The sequence below is a fragment of the Crocodylus porosus genome, unplaced genomic scaffold (assembly GCF_001723895.1).
Source record: "Crocodylus porosus isolate Cpor-Errol unplaced genomic scaffold, CroPor_comp1, whole genome shotgun sequence".
Classification (NCBI taxonomy): domain Eukaryota; kingdom Metazoa; phylum Chordata; order Crocodylia; family Crocodylidae; genus Crocodylus; species Crocodylus porosus.
In genome coordinates this window covers 41,458,820-41,476,320 of record NW_017728949.1, presented here as the reverse complement: position 1 = coordinate 41,476,320, position 17,501 = coordinate 41,458,820, and the positions used below count along the sequence as shown (strand labels likewise).

The window sequence follows — 17,501 nt, the reverse complement described above, 5'->3', positions numbered from 1 at the left end:
TTTCAATTAGCTGTGAGGAGCTACCAGCTAAGCAGCTAGAACAGTTCAGGATCTCTATCAGCTCACAAAAACAGGACTCAGCTATCTTTTAAGACACAGCCTCACATTTCGAATGTAATGGTCTGTGGAAAAATTGGGGAAGAACTCTGCCTTCAGGAGGCAGAAATCTTAACACAGCTTCTCCGCAGGCAATGAGGGAGAATCCAGTGCCACGTTCCATCTGTAGGGGCAGCATAATCCCTAAGACTATGCGGCTCCCTTTTGCTCCCTTTAGGCTAGGTACAGACATTCAAAAACTCTGAGGCAGAATTGATCAAGCCAACATGGGTTTCTGTTAAGTGGTGTAGGTTAGATCAGGAGCAAACATAATGCAAGTCTATCCTTTCATGGAGGGGAGCAGAAAAAGGTAGGGGTATGCAGGCTGCCTGGCACTCCTCCATACTTCCCAGCAGGCTCCACAGACTCCCTGGGCTGCCAGAGACTGCCAGGCACAACCAAGACCCCAGGCAGCCCCGACTGGCTGCTGGGCATGAGCAAGCACACCCCCAACCTCCTGCTGTCACCACAGATCCTCTCCTAGGTTTCCAGGAGAGCCCCAGAGCAGGACCTACAGCATGTTTTCCCTACTTCTGCTGACAAAAGCCAGGCCGCCAGGTGTGCCATGGTGACCCATTCTGGGCCTCTCCTGGAAGCAGGGAAGGATCTGTGATGATGGCAGGGGGTTAGCGACATGCTTGCCCATGCCCAGCAGCCAATTAGGCGTGGTCTGGGCACTCCATAGAAGGAAGGATCAGGCCCCTTGGAGCTCTGGTACGGGCAGCTGCCACTGGTGCCAGAGCTCCAAGGGGCCTAGTCCTTCCCTTGGCAGAATCCCTTCCCCTGCTGCCTTCCAGCAGTAACTGAGCATGTTTTAAGGCATTCTGCTAAATAAAATATAAATACAGTTTGTTCACAAAAACTCAGACAAATATGTATCACTTTTTAATTTCTAGCATATGAACATGTAACACAACATGGAAATGCATGTAAGTGTTAGAATCAATTCACTGTTTTCCACTCATAGCTGGCTAGAGTCAGGAGACAGGGCTGGGGAGAAAGTCTGTGCTGGCTCAACTCTGTGACAGTCCAAGGGCAGGGCTCGCTGGGTACTTGGCTGAAACAGCCAAGCCTGATGGAGTTCCAGTGGGCCTCCCTGCAAGGGAGGGCTAGCAGGCAGCTGCAAAGGCACCTGGGATGCTGGCAGGCAATGATGTACCATGAATCGATAGAGGATCTGGTACAGAAGTTTGATGCACTAGTCTAACTTAAATTGATTAAGCTGGGCCAGGTACAGACATTATACATAAACTAATACAAGTGATTGGAAACCAGTCCATACCTGTAACAGAACAGAATACCAGGGTACAGAGACTGTTCTAAAAATGACAGAACCCAGTCTAAGACAGATCTGGATCAACGAGGTATCAGACTTAATCAGTTTAGGTCAGACTGGTCCCTAGGTTGGGTGAGTGGGGGAGGTACTCTGCAGAAGGAAGGATCAGACCCCTTAGAGCTCTGGTGAACTGCAGACACCAGCAGCAGCAGCCACGTGATGTGATACCTGCAATCATGCCAGGTGCCTGCTGCCGAGTGCCTGCTACTCATTGGAGCTCTGAAGGACCTGATCCTTCCTTCTGCTGAGTGGCTGGGCCACCCCCGATTGGCTCTCATCCCCCTTCCAGGAGAGCCCCATAGTGGGTCACCATGGCATGCCCTTCTGGTTGTTGCCAGCTGGGCTGCCCGACATTCCCCGGTGACCTACTCTGGAAGAAGATCAGGGTCAAGTGCCTGGCAGTCAACCACAGGTGGCCCACCACTTGGCTCCATTTGGCAGCTATCAGCAGTCTCCAGCACATGGGGAGGAGATCAGGAGCACCCCCAGTGTGCTGGCCTTGGCCAGTGCAGGCAGCCATTGTGCCTTTCCCCCACCCCATGAAAGGATGAACTTGCATTCTGTTTGTTCCCAAACTAATATAATCACTTAGAGAAACCCAGGTAAGTTAGTCTGAATCCACCTCAGGTTTTTTGAATGTCTGTACCTAGCCTTTGAGTGTACATGGATTGGGGTCTGTTTCAGAACAGGTTCCACCATTTTTAAGCCAGTCTATGTCTGTGTGCACTGAACTTCTCTTCTGTTTTGGGTGTAGACTGGTTTATGTGTCATGTCTGTACCTGGCCTTAGAGGTGCTGCATGCTAAGGAAGTATGCAACATGGCCAGTCTTTGTAATTTGAAGCATACAGGCGCTGTGCCTGTGAGTGCACAGAAGAACAAGAACATGGCCCTTTCCACCCCCACCCCCCTTACATGGAACAGCATGACAATCTGAAGCAATGAAAGCAAGGGCAAAAAAAGGTAGCATGGACTCGATGATCTTTTGAGGTCCCTTCCAGGCCTTAATTTCTATAATTCTTATGATTGACCAACAAACTAATTTATGGATTTTTTTTTTTGCTTGTCAGTACATTGTCTACCCTGATATTTTCAGATATCTTCCTCAAGGTTCCAGTCTACTGAGAGCATATATTTCATGGAGACAAAGCTAATCTAATATTATATTCTTTGACATCACTGGCAGCTTCAATATATTGTGAGCTGTTGACTGTATTAACGCAGTTCATATCCCTGGCTGCTGACAGGCATGAAAAAAAAGTGCTTTACCAAAAGAAGCAGTGTGTTCAACCCAGCTCTGCCACATATGTATAGACGGGGCACTTCAGTGAGACTTTTTGACACTCTCAATCAGCTATTAAATAAAAATGCCCAAAAAACCCCAATAAAGCAACCAATGTATACAGACGTTAGGGGAGCCAGGTACAATTAACACAATGCCTCTTCTGGGCATGTGCTCAGCTCAGTGCAGAGGCACGCCGAGTTTAAAGTGCCATTGGGGGTGGGGGTTAATGTCTGTAAGTAGCCCCTGTGTACAAGATGAACTGTGTTATAAGATGCATATAATATGCTTGTTCATAATCTTTGCATTTCTCATCAATTTGAGACTCTCACATATTTCTAGTGCTAAAAGAATGTCCACTCCACTATCAAAGAACATACTCATATTTTTACCTAGACATCCACACATTCATAGTTTAAACCACAGCTGTAATTTTATTTAATAGAGTGGATGGTGTACCTATCATAAGACACTAAGGGGACAATTCCTTATATTCCCTAGAGTAAAAAAGAATATGAAATAATCTAATAAAGTCATTTCATATTTTTGAAAACCTGATAAAATCAGGACAGTTAGTAAAATAAGGTCAATGTTTACAGCAATACATCATGGCAGTTCTAATTGTGTAATGGTTCAGCTTAAACTCAGTAAATCAAACACATGCATTATATCACTATGATTTCTTGCTTATAATAATAGACCATACATACTTTTATCAGCAATAGTGGATATATAAATTAAGAGTTTACAATCAGTCAATCAGACTATTCCTGAATTAATTTATGTGAGGGAAAAATCAGAAAGCAAGGAAAGAATTTTATCTAATACTATACTTATTCTTTCTCATAAAAATCCATTTGATTCATTTAAATCTGATCTCATATTAAAAGCAAATAACTAGCATTTCCTTTACTCAATATTAATGAACTTAACTTTGCATTGATCTCTTATACTGGACCACTGCTATATCCTTCAGATTTATCTGTAGCAAAACCATCTTTACCTTATCATGGTATTAGTCTGGGATTGGTCTAACTAGTCATGTAGATTTCAATTTATTTCTCTGCATTAGCCATTGGCTTATTTTCTAGCATATCCACACTTCTCTGAAGATATTCAGAAGTCCATTCTATGGCTGCTACTTTTGCAGCAAAGTTAAATAAAGACTTACAGACCACGAGTCCTCATGTTTCAGGGTACAAACTCTCTGCCTTTGGCAAACTGAGAAGGAAATGCACAACCACCAAAAGCCCAATGACAGCTTTGTACAAGCAGATAGGCACTATTGTACAGGTGGAATTTTAAACCTTCCTCTGAAGTTTCAGGCACAGCACACTACAGAAGACAGAATATCCTACTAGGTTGACCTATATCCTGCTCCAAATTAGTGTTTCCTACTACAAGTCCCTGCACAGAAGATTACTTGAGCCAAAGGAAATGTCTGTTTCAGAATGCATGCCTTTCCTTTTGCTGTGGAGTGCATGTTTTGCCTGTTTGTGTGCCATGGTAGGCCAGAAGCAGGTGGTGCAGAGATATCAGCCAGAAATTCTTCTTCTGTTTATTCCCTTTTGTACCAACAGAAGAGGTGGAGCAAGGCTTCAAGACTATATTACTGAGTTATTTTACTACTAATGAAAAACAGACCAAGAGCGATAATCTTTCCCAAAATATTCACAATCTTTCAAAAAATTTGCTTTCTACTTTATTCTTCAGAAATGCTGGGTATTTGCAGGTTTTAATAATACCATCTGGGTTAGCAATTCATTAATTGCTAGCAGCATGTAAGATTTTATGATTTTAGCCAAATGCATTACTTTGTAGTCCATTTGTTCTGAACAGTTGAAAACGTACACCATAGTACCTAAAGAATGATTGTTTCAGTTTTTCCTGTTCCAGCAGGGTCCAAAACTGCTCCACTCTGTGTTAAATGTGGAGCCTGGATCAGTGCTATATAACATCTGCAGAAATGGAAACATCACGTGCACAGACTATAAATCATGTGTAAGAAGTACAGCAGAACACTGAAGAGCATCAGAGCTTTGCAAATGACTGGATTTTGCAAATTAGCAAGTAGCAATAAAGTAACTGCCACACTAGTGCTCCCTCCAGTCTGGTACAGTCTAACAGGAGAATGAGCTGAACATTTGGCCTCCAACATGGACCACTACCAGAACTTCAGAAGAAGATGCAAGAGACAGGTTAATAGATAATTATGGAATTAATCAATCCATATGAACTATCATATCTGAAGGACTCAGAATAAGAGACAGAAACTTTCTTGCTCCCCCAGTACTGTCAAACACCTTCACACTTTATTTTCCTATATATCTGATATAACTGGCAAAACACTGATGCATCTGAGCTCAAAGTCCATCTGGTTGCATCACTACAGATTTTCCTACATTGAATGATACAGAATGTGAAACCATCACTGTATCTGGTATATTCTAACAGGAAAATGAGCTCAAATGCAACCAAATTCCAGCCATATAGGCCAGGAAAAGGTTCCCTCACCAAACATCGAAAACAGAAACTGCATTTAACTCTTTTTAATTGACTTGTAATTTCCCATTCAGCCTCCTTGAATAAAAAGGTGAGTGTCAAGGAGTCATATCTGGTGATGTGGCTACCCATTAAGAATTTGACTGTATCCATCAAGATATTTCAAAGCCTATTGGATGGCAATAATTTTCATCATGAGCTGATTATGGTGATTATCAAAGTGAGAGGTCTATGGATGAAAAGTTATTTTATCACCAGTGTCCTCAGCTAGAGAGTTCTATTAAGACAAACAGAGCCGAAAGTATGTTACCCTGGAATTTATTGCCCACTTGTTATTCGTTTGAGGTGCTGTGCAGGCCTGTAAGTGCCAGAGCCAATTTGTATCAGGTATGGTTTTACTTTTTCCTATTTAAATCATGTTTCTCCTTCCCATGCTGATGTATGAAAAGCCAGGGAAACAAACTGAATATCAGATCCTGAAATATTTATCTGCATGAGTAAGACTGCCCACACAAGTGGCCCCATTGACTTCAGTATAGCCTCATCCATAAATATTTACAAAAGAAATGATAAAAATGACTAAACAGAATGACGTGCTGTCAAATGTAAAACATTAATACATTAAAAAGGGAAATATATTTTTTCTTTAATCTGTGTCAGTTGTATTCATCTTGGTGGTTACTAATTTGTGTGACTTGTGAATATGATTTTGAGGTTGATTATGTCTTTTTAATAGACTGCCTTCTCATCTCAAAAGGCAAGTGGAGAAGTAAACACTACTACAATCTGACTTGAGTGCTATCTATTTGACACATTTCATAAGATGGCTTCTAACATAGAATCAGGTTTTCTTATAATGCACAGTAAGAGCAAATAAATGTTAAAACTGTGCATCATCTTGAAATGTCACATATTTTGATTGCTGCTTTCTCCTTGCCCCTCATTTTGAGAAAGCAGGTGTGAAGGAAACAGGACTAACAAGAGTTATTGTCATCATCACTCTGGTACATTACCTGTATGCTCTATTCCATTCTCTTTCTTTTTGCTTGTCTCTTGTGTTATATTCGAAGTGGGGGTTCACTGGATACTAATAATAAATATAATTAAGAACATCACAACTGCAGGAGCAAGAGAACTGACATGCAGTTACTATTTCCATGGAATTTTTTCCAAAGACAATTTCTCACAGGGATGGGCAATTGTTCAGAGTTTCTCTTTAAAAATTTTATATATATATATATATATATATAATGGCAGATAATGCCAATAGGGAATAACTATCATTACAGCTAAAATAAAATGAAACTCCAGGCACAGTGTATGTTCTCCAGCAAGTCTTGCAGTTAAAAGTTCTAATGCACTCATACTCTACTAGACTCCCAAATGCCTATAAGGACTACCTAAAAGGACAAAACAACAAAATTTTGAAGGCCTATTTATCTAACACCTTTGATCTATTACATCATGAAGCCCGAAGCCCAGAAGAAAGCCTGAAGACTCCCTGAGAAAATGCCTTACTATATAGGGTATTCTGAACCCAAAGAAAACACAGCAGCTATTCCCACAACACAAACCATCCCTTAGTGAAAGGATAAACGGGTGCTGCTGAGTATTTTTGGAAATCAGTAAGACTACTTGAGTGCTAAAAATCAGGCATGTGCTCACATGCTTTACTAGATGCAATCCCAGAGGGACCAGCACTTTACAAAGTACTCAGTCCGTCCTTGGCTAATATGTGCTGAGCCATCATTTTTATCATTATTGATCACAAAGTCCACCAAAATGTGGATGCTTCTTAGCTAGTAGTGAGTATTTCCATATGCAGGTATCTATCTATTGTAATATCAAAATAGAGTGAATTAGAGCTGCATATGTTTAGGCCAAAGATAGAATTCACTAGGAAAGTATTCTGTGCCACTTCAAATATGTCACACATGTAACATGGCTGTTTATTTAACTTTTGAGAATAGTCACAGATTCCAAGAAAAGAATCCTCAAAAAACAAAGTTTAAGGTAAGACCCTCAGCTGCTATAAATCAGCATGACTCCACTGAAGTCAAAAGCATGCCTATTCACAATACTTGAAGAACTTAACCTTGGAGATTGCTTTTTATTTCCCCTCCCAATATCTGTAATATCAAAGACGGTGCAAAGATCGTCTAGTGACTTCAGTAAATTAGAGTGTGGAGAAATGCAGCTCTTCTCCACTGTTAAGGGGAGAGGGAGAGTTATCCCTCCTCTCCCTGGTTCACAAAGGCTCCAGTAAGCAGGAAATTTTGATGTGTGAGCAGGAAAAGTTTATGCTCCTGTGAGGAACTGCTACGAAGACAATCAAGAGACAGGAAAGAAGTATCCCACCAATAAGTGTGATTATCACCTACTGACTTGTCTCCCTCTCCACCATCGCCACTTCCTCCTCAGCAGGGAGAAGTCCTTTTACTAGCACCCACATTTTATTGGATAGCTGTGGGCCAACCTGGAAGCCAAATTGTCTTTAGAAACATCTTTTCTCACTGAGTCCCATCACCCCAGGAGGTTGCCATTCTGTACCACTAGATGATGTGGAGACCTTCAGCGTCACCTTGGATTGGGCCCTCCGCAGTTTGATCTACTTTAAGAACTGATTCTAGGACAGACGACACCTGGAAAGTTCTGCATCATAATTTAGATGCCTAAGGATAATAAAACTTGGTGTCAATACCTGCACCTGGAATTTTTATTTTGCTGCTAATTTACATTTTCCCTGGAATTGGAAGACTCATTTGAAATCTCTCCTTAAGTGTAAAATACTTCACTTTATATATATATATAATCCATGTCTTTTGGAGTACAGGCCAACGCTATGAAGAGATTGTGCCTTTTGCTAACATTTGGTACACCTACCAGATGGCACAAAAAAGAGCAATTTTCAAAATCCACTAAATGGTACCTAATACACTGAGGAGTATAGGATAATTGTAATTATAGGAAAGGTGAATTAACTTACAAAGTAAAAATATTTCAGAACTAACCAGATCCCAAAATCCAATTACCAAATCTAAATGAAATTAGCATTGTGGTAAGGAAAATAGGAAGCAACACCACTAAGTTTCTCTTCGCTTGTAAGTACATTTCCATACACACATTTTTCTGTGTTGTTTTTCTATTTGCGTTTCCTGGAATTATATCTGCCATCATTTCCTCCAAAGCTAGGATAACCAGAATTTCTTTCTTTTAACATGTCAGTATTCTTACAAGAACCTTTACCAATTTCTGTACCTTCCAAGGTGATATCTTTGCCCCCTGCCCTTTTTTGCTGCCTCAGCTGAGGCAGATTTCTTCACTTCTTACCTCTGATATTGTTCACCAGCTTGAAGAAAATCTCTTCTCCTATTTACCACCCTGTGTTCTTTCATCTCGCATGCTAGCTGGCTCCAGTGGGTCTTCTTACTTGCTCTAAATCTTCTTCCAGCCTCATTAGTCCTCCTCTCCGCCCTTGATCTTCATCTCTTTCACCTTTGTGATCGTCTTTTGTGTGTTTTCTGATATCTCTGACTTCCAGAAAACCTTTTCCCTTAGCGCTACAGTACTTTTGCTTTCTTCTGTGACCATCTCTACATGATCCTCTAACCCTACTGTACTTCTTGTTATTGCTGTAAACCTGTTCACCTTGTACTTTGCTTGCAGATCTGCCTCCATCAGCTTCTGAAGGATCAGGCTATTTCTTTTGTCGTCTCCTGATCAAGATGTTCTACCTTTTTTCCTTCAGCTCCATGAGGCATTCTCCTTTGTTTGTTCTTGTACACCCTCTCTGGCACATTGATCCCAGAGCTTTACTAAGATAGAATTGATCATATTTCTCTCTTCCTATTTGTTCATATCTTAGTGGCCAGCCTTTCCTGCCTTTTCTTGCCAGTTGTTTTTGCCGTGTGCAGGTAAGCTATTGATCTTGTAATTACTTTTCAAGTCACCAAATGACATATAGAGAATGGTAGTGTTGTGTTAAATTGCCTTATACACTGAGTACATTGCCTAGCATTTAAGAAATAAATTCACCCACCACAGCTTCCTATTCAAGGTCACCTGAAATTCCTTACAGATAATGAAAAAGGGAAAGGTATTTTACAATAGCATTTCTGAGTTCATTTTACTTCTGTTAATACATTGAGAAATCTAGCTACTTGGAAATAATTTCAGCTTATTATTTCTTTCCATTTGTTGACTGCCAGGGAGAACATTCCATGTTGGCAGCTTTGGAAAGAGAAAAGTTCCGTTTGTGCACAGAAGAGATACAGCATGACACCAGCTATGCAGGATTCCCCACACTGTCCCAGCAATGTAGAGAAAGAGAGAGAGACAGACAGACAGAAAGATACCCCTCTACTTTAACAGCCCTGTCTTGTGAGCGGTTTAGTTCATGTGACAGTATCACACATACACTGTTACACCATCAACTTCCCATTACAATAACCATACCCATGCTTCTGTCACCATCTCTTTTCTCCATTACAATCATGCCAAACTGCCTCCAAACCCTCTATCTCCCCCTTCCCCTTCACACCCCCGTGCCCTCCACTCCCTTTCCCAGTCTTTAGTCCTTAGTCTGTGTCCTCTTCGTCATCCTCTTCTTTTCCCATCATCCTTGTCACTCACCCTCTCTTCATCGCTGCTCTCATCTGCTTCCTCCTCATTGTCATCATCATCATCGTTGTCCTCTCTGGGGACCTTATTCCTGAACAGTCTGTGCCAATCTTGATGTTTTCCATATGATTCCCAAGATCTTCTGCCAACTTCTTGTAGTACCTCTGCATCTCAGTCCCATTTTGACACCATCCTCAACTAAGAGGTTTGTGCGCTTGTACATTTTTTATTTGCAAATATAATATATATATATCTACCAAAACTGTCCTGTGGCTGCTATGGCTCACTTGAGAGTCCTAAACACATTATTGATATTACATCATACACATTCCCATCATAATTTCCACATCAAGCACCTGCACACCCATGTGTCCATGCACCCATGTGACCATCACCATCGTCCTTGCCTGTTACAAAGACAAGCAACCTTTCCCTATACCCCAACTTTACCCAGTTCTCCCTCCCTGTTCCTCCACCCCCTACCCCTGTCTATTTCTTTCCCAGTTTTTTCAGTTGTCACCGTCATCATCATTGCTTTCTTTTCTCATCATCTCTGCTGCCTTCATGATAGTCGCTCTCTTCAGGAGGGCCACCCCTGAACAGTCTATGCCAGTCCGTCCTTTTCCAGATGACCCCCACCATCTCCTCTCTGATATCGACCACCTCTTGTAGTACCCTTGTATCTCATTCAGTCCTATTTTAACACAGGCATCTATTGAAAGGACTGTGTGCCCATATACGGGCAGGTCCCTAGTCTTCCACAAGATATTCCTAAGGCAGGAAATGAATTGGTTGAAATAGGCCATCGGGGTCCCCTTTTGCTTGAATAGGCAGACAAACAGTGCCGCTTCTCTGGTCAGGGTTGTGATTCCTATCACCATCTTGAGGAATATAAACATTTTCCTCCACACCCCTTTGGCAAAAGGAGAGTATCACAGGAGGTAGTCGATCGCCTCTGCTTTCCGTTGGCAGGTCTCCCTGGGGCAGTATGGTTGGTTTCTCTGTCCCTCTGTGTAATGCTTTGCCTACACCAAGAGCATGCAGTGGGCTACTTCCCAGTTCACATCTCTGTGCACTTTCTGCAGGTCCTTGTGGAAGATCCCCTCCCACACTGCCTGGCAGCCATCTTCAGGGAGGAGGTCCACAGTTGATACCACATCCTGTTTCCAGACCACCTCCTGCATTTTGCCTTCGTTAAGGTCATTGGGTCTTCTTTCTGTAGTTTGCACTTGCTACAAAACTGCTCCAGTGGTTCCCAAGTAGCTAAGATTGTAACAGCATGTGTATCCTTCCTCCATCCCTGCAATGGTCCTACATGGACACTCCCTCCAACTTGACTGCTGTACCATGTGCTGCACAGCCCCAGCCTCACCCTGAGCGCTGCACACAATGGTGTGCTGCACCACACTGTCCCCTAAGGCAAGCACAAAACACAGAAGTCAGAAGAGGGAGGGGGTGCCCACAGACTCCAGCTGCTGTTGCAGCCAGAGCAATAAGGAGAGGAGCGACTGGATGGAACCCTGGGCCACATCCAGATGAATGCAGATGTTTTGTTCCCTGGGGACACGAAGCAGTGGCACACCTTGTTCTGCTGCTACTTGTCCTCAGGGAATAGCCATGCCATGCACCCACTGGCACACAGCAGGTTACCCCAGGTGGCATAGGGGAGGCTGGGGCCAGCAACTATGCTGGCCCCAGCAGCCTTACCTGAGGTTCTGGGGACCGGGGAAGCTGCAGCCATGGCACTCCTGCAGCTGGGAGCCTGGCCAGCAGCTGGAGCATGGCTCCAGTGGGCCAGGCTCCAGTTCTGGGCGGTGCACACTGCAACCACCTCACTTTTTTTCTGCACAGGGTTTTTTTGACCTTGGGACCACCTGGGGTAATTAGAACAACCCATGCTGCAAGGCAGCAGCACAGGAAATGCTTGAATGTACAGTATGTGGAACCACAGATGAGTCTGCAGCACCACATACTGCACGGCTCTTCTTGTCTGGACACAGCCCTGGAGGCCATAACTTAATCCCGCATGGGCTGCAAGCAGTCTGCAGGCCACCAATTGGGCAGCCCTGATCTAAATGACATGTCATTACTTACTAAGGCCTCAGCCATATCCAACTCCCACTAGTTCTGAAGTTCTTCCGGGCTACCACGTGCTACAGAAGGAAAATGAGGAAAATAATTAAAGGGGAAAATGATATTATTCATTTCATTTATTTTAAATCTATTGCAAGTGAGCAGGAGAAATTAGGGTAGTATAAATGTTTTATAATCTTACAGGCCATGCATTTGTGACCAGAGGTGATACAGGTATTGTTTTTTAAATTTGCCATCTCAAAAGCTATCTAACTAGTTAGCTCTAGTTTTCTTTACCAGGGCCTTTAAATAGAAAATATGTATAGAGTTTGGGAAAAATTCCTTTAGATTTAGTAAATTCATTTGTATCTAGTGTTTGCTGACATGATCTTTACTGTACAGATTAGAATATATTAGGATGTATGATGTTTGTATCTGTAGCAAGGTCTCATTTCTTACACAACTCCTGCCCTGTTCCCTACCCAAATTCTAATTAATAGGGATTCCATATTTTCACACAGCTTGGCAGTTTGATTATTTAAGTGCTTATTCACAATGTACTAAAGACCCTAATCACCCCTTCAAAGCACATGACTCTATATAAGGCCTCCAATGTCTGAAATACATAAGGATCATCATCATCATCATAATAGCACGACAGCTGTGCTTCCTACAAGCCAGAAAAGTTAGTCCTGTATACAACAGACACACCTCAGCCACTGTCTGCCATCTGCCTAGTTAGTGGGTAGACAGCCACAGTAGACAGAAACAGCTGCTCCTGACAATGTGAAAAGCATCAGTACTTCCTTAAAGCCTTTGGCAATGTGGATAAACAATTTCAGTGAAAAGAATATTTAAAATTGCAGCAAATTTTCACTGCAACTGCTATTATGCATCACACCACAACAAAGTGATTATACTCAATAGAATGGATTTTGTTCAGCAACTGTAACAGTTTTACACAGTTTTACAGAATACCAGTTAACAAGGCTAAAAGACCATTGTCCTGGACAAAGAGCTGTCAGTGCATACTAAAATAATTACTGAAGTCTTTTATTCCATTTGATGTATTTTAAGTAAAAAAGGGGCTTTTTTCACCCTCATAACTGAGTTACTTGAACTATATTCTACACTTCTTATTCAGGTAATTTGTGGAAGAGCAGGATTCCCAAGCAAATCTCAAATACTAAAAAGCACTGTCTATGTCAAAACTGTTGAGTGTGAACATATCAATTTCAATGAATAATTTGTTCAAGAAATGCCACCTTTTTATCCCAATAGTCTAAAACTGACTAATAAAATTCATATATAATTAGCCATCCAGAGGCACTTTGAATGTAAGGAGTGGTGTTTGGAGGGTGAAATGTGACCTGGCAGTACCAGTTGTATTCCCCAGCATTTGGTACGGGACACCAGCCGTTGGCCAGAGGGTGATTTTCATTCATATCATAGAGAACAGATCAACACATTGTTAGTGTGCAATGCATGGAGTGAATTAGGAAAGATTTTGGCAAGAGAGAAAACATTGGATTTTACTTTACATTTTTTAAATTTAAACTTAGAAGTATTAAAAATACAAAGACATTTAGCGTTCATTGCAATTTGGAAGTTTCTCGTTACAGTATTTAGTATCTGATTTGGCCACTACTTTTTTAAATAAAAACAGACACGGACAGATTTTTTTCTAGCATATAGGGTTCAACTGAGCCTTTAGTTAAGGCTGAGTGGTTATATTTAAGACTCTCCTTACCTGTCTATAAGTGGAGTAATAACAAGCCAAGGAATGTTTCCAAGATATTCACAGGAATATTGAAATTGAGCATCACAGATATTTACAAATCATTTCCTCTGGTCTGTATCCCATCTGTGGTGTAGCTGTGTCACCCAGGTGAATGCTTGTGCACTGGAGACCTTGACGGTAAACAAAAGGTTTAAATAAACCACATAGCCATGTAGCAGTCCTTTTTCCATAATGAGTTATCTCAGGGGCTTCTCCCTTTCCAAGCCTTAAGCCTGATTAGGAAGGTGTTGCAGAATTTTTTGTTCCTTCTTCTTACACAAATCTATTGGATTCAACTATCCACATACGTCTAGGAACCTACCAAATTCATGATTGTGTGGTTTTCATGGAAACTGCAAACCTGAGTGGGCTCTGCAAAATAATGGCTTCCGCAAAAAACATGGGCTCAACAATTTTGGTGGGTTCACTGCATTAAAAAAACAACTTACTGAAAATTAAAATGCTGGCTGGCTCCCCAGAGGGAGCCAGCAGTCTTCATGGTGTTGCAGTCTAGTCATGCAGCCCATTGGGGGGGTAGGTGGGGAGAAGTAGAGGGGGTTAGCCAGCATGAATTTCTCCTGGCATGAAGGGCTACTAGCATGATACCTGCTGCCCTTTGCCACTGATTGGCTGAGATGGCTGCCTGTTATGCAGCACCACCCCTCTCTGCCAATTAAGTGGCAAGGAGTAGGGCTGCATGACTGACTGCCCTTGCAACAAATCAGCAACAAGGGATGGAACCACAGAATAGATCAATCCAAGGCATGGGAGGTGGGAGCTGCACTCAGCCGACAGAGATGGCAGCTGATCCCAGAATCTGCCTGCAAAATTAATCAGTCTCCTCCTTGAGTCAGGTAGACCCCCTACATACATATCCCATGTAGTACATAGGTTGGTTTAAGATGCTGCTAAATATGATGACCCTGTCCTTCTTAACATCATTTCACAGGAGATGGCTTTCTTTATATCCCATTTGCAATGTCTTCTATTGACATAAGTCAGAGAGAGTGCTACTTCTAAAAAAGAGCTCTCAACTATTTGGCCATTTGTGGAGAATACAGGCTCAAGCTTTCATTCTAGCCCAGAATTCTCTGTGCCTCATATGATCAAGCCAAATACTTTCTTGCAGCTGATGTCCATGAAAATTCTTGGATAATAGCTTATATCAATTGTTCAGTTGAATCACTTTTTGCATTTCCAGAGAAAGACTACAGTATTCCCATGAAGTCTTTGTGCCACCTGTTTCAGCTGGCCTTATTCTGCTAGTAGGATAGCAACTGGGTCAAATTCTGCCTAGCCTATGCCATCAGCAACCTCAGTGATGTCAGGATGAAATTCTGTGCTCCACATCATATGCTCTGAAAAGCACATCTTCTTAGGGTTGCCTGATTTCATGACAAGATTGTAAACTCATTACTGCCTTAAAGCAGCATAAAATGGTTAATTTAAATAATTGCTTATTAGCATTGTGAGCCAAACCAGAACCAAGCCATCAGCCTACGTAGAGGTTGCTGCAGGTTCACACTATTCTCATCAGGTGCTCTACCTAGAAGATTAGCAGACTGTACAGAAACTCTCTGTAATCCATTAAGTGAGGGGAAGGCATGGGAGAGAGGGGAAAGATAGGTCAGATTCCACATATCCACTGTAGCAAGCCATGGACCAGGGAGCAGTCCCTCCACATCCCACAATGGGAATTTCCATGTTAGGGCTAAGTACAGACAGTCAAAAATGCCAAGACTGAATTGATTCAGTCTTTGGAGGCTAGTCTAAGATGCAGAGATTTAATTGGCAAACAACTGGACACACATTTACTGTTGATTCAGAAAATGCAGCCACATGCTTGTAGTGGCTCAGGCCAGCATCCAGGGGAGCACTAAAGCACAGATCTCTGGCACATAGCTGTGTGTTCTGGGATTTGCAGTCTAGAAGCAGGATTCTGCAGGGTTGCTCATCATTTTCTCTTCCTGCCTCCAGGAGACTTTGAGATTTGTAATCCACAGTCACAGCCAGCAGTACCTTTCAGTATGTTTAGTAGAGCAAGGCAGCTCTCTACTCAGGGGAAGTGGGGAAAGGGGGTTTAACTTCCCTCCCTGGCCCCAAACCCCAGCCAGGGATTGCTCCTGTCCCAACCTTTCTCTGCTGAAGCAGACAGCGCAGCCCATCCCAGGGCTGGAAAGCATGCTGGGGTGCTGGGGAACTCTGATTTAACTTAAACCAGGAAGGGGTCTGGGATAGAAGCTTCATAAACCAGTTTGACCCAAATCAGTTTGACCCCAAACTACCCAGGTTTACCTTAAACTAGTTTCAGTCATTTTGAAACTGCTTTATGTGCACTGAACTTCTGTTCTGTTACAGATTTAAACCAGTTTTGGATGACTTAAACCACTTTATGTGTAACTTCTGTTCCTAGCCAAACAGATTCTCTTGTTTGAAGATGGAGTTCCATATTATTGTACACAAGGGGGCCCCAAACATTTAGAATCCGGCGTGCTAAGAGTTATCCACTCCACCACAGAATAGGTAGGAAAATAAAAGCTGCTTGTGCACAACAATAAAATACTATCTGAAAATATAATACAACCAGTATATTTTATTCTATGCATCCAAACTTTGAAGTTATTGGTAATAAATGTACATTTTTATACTTAATTGAGAACAGACGAGTAATGGGAGGAAAATTAATGAGAAACCTGCTGTCATGTTACAGCATACATTTTTAACAGACATCTTTAAACATTTTGACAAAATATCCATATATTTTTAAATGGTAATTATTTAACTGGTAAATGTAATTATCTAACTCTTAAGCAAAAAATATAAAAGGGCAAAAATGGATTGAATCAAAATATTCTGTCATCGGCATACATAAGCAACCAGAAATATCTTTTCAACAAATGAAATTATTCTTTATTTTATGCTTTTAAAAATGCATTAGTGTAATTGCACTGCAACAAATTACGTTCTGTGCTATAAGCTTGGCTACAACATCCCTAGCATGTACATCAATTGTGCATATTGTCATGATGTTCTGATGATCACCAGGGGTGAGTTCCCCTAACAGCATGTTTATAAGGGCATTAAGCTGAGCAATCTACAAAATAATTATATTTCAATGGAGATATTACATTGCAGGGAAAAACTATTATATGTCAAGTGCAAAATGGAGCAGCTTTAGTACCAAGACACATTTATTGGTGCTTTTAATCAAGGCAAATAACTTTGCAATGGTATTGTTTTCTTACTATTTTAATTTGCTTCTTTAATAACAAAAATACATTTTTCAGCTAGTGGCCCCTACTTCAATTCCAAACAGATAACATGGGTTTACAATTTCATTTTAAAATATAATAATGCACTTTGAAAATGAAGTTATTAGGTGTTTAAAGTACAACACAAACAATATACAGGATATGGATGTTCATTCCCAAGTGAGTAATATACATTTTTCTATTACAGTTGATATAAAACATTAAGTGTTTTTGACCTTGATTGCCTGGGATGTTGGCTGTGTGCCAGAGGAATGTGGAAAAGGTAGCTGATCTGGCCACAGGAAGATCCCTCTTGTATATATGGACATCCACATCCACAATGTGTCTTCTGCCATTCCCTGGATATTGGCGTACAGGGTATACAGGCATACCTCGTTTTATTGCGCTTCGCTTTATTGCGCTTCGCAGATATTGCGTTTTTTACAAATTGAAGGTTTGTGGCAACCCTACGTCAAGCAAGTCTATCGGCGCCATTTTTCCATCAGCATTTGCTCACTTCGTGTCTCTGTGTCACATTTTGGTAATTCTCGCAATATTTCAAA

General features: G+C 41.6%; 1 pseudogene; it reads right to left on the bottom strand.

Annotated features, from left to right (window-relative positions):
* LOC109322484 overlaps positions 1-17,501 on the bottom strand; it is a 281,987-nt pseudogene that overhangs the window by 227,165 nt on the left and 37,321 nt on the right.